Here is a 326-nt window from a genome sequence, read left to right as displayed (position 1 = left end):
CATCCCAAAGAGCTGCCCAGGGCACCTGAAGGGAATGGCCTGCGACTGTCCTGTAACTTCTGGGCAGGATTCCCTCAGGACAGTGGACTGCCGTGGAGGACGGGCTCTCCAAAGTGGACTGTGTGGTCCTTGACTCCTCCTGTGCTCCAGATTTCCTGTGATGGGAGGAAAACCGTTTGCTTGTCCTTCCTCCCCTTCTGTCCCTCGGATGCTGCTTTCTCAGGCTGTCTTATCTAACCCTTTGCCCGTGCCTTTCGTGAAGATTAATCGAGTTAGGTCTTCCAGGCCACTCTGCATACGTGCCCCGAGATCTGATTCGGGGTCTG

General features: G+C 55.8%; 1 protein-coding gene across 2 annotated transcripts in view; it reads left to right on the top strand.

Annotated features, from left to right (window-relative positions):
* The window catches only part of LDLRAP1 (low density lipoprotein receptor adaptor protein 1), a 22,823-nt gene that overhangs the window by 14,447 nt on the left and 8,050 nt on the right, over nucleotides 1-326 (top strand). The window lies entirely within an intron of this gene.

The sequence above is a fragment of the Alligator sinensis genome, unplaced genomic scaffold (assembly GCF_000455745.1).
Source record: "Alligator sinensis unplaced genomic scaffold, ASM45574v1 scaffold337_1, whole genome shotgun sequence".
Lineage (NCBI taxonomy): Eukaryota > Metazoa > Chordata > Crocodylia > Alligatoridae > Alligator > Alligator sinensis.
The sequence above is the reverse complement of the archived record's forward strand: the minus strand, read 5'-3'. Positions and strand labels throughout refer to the sequence as shown.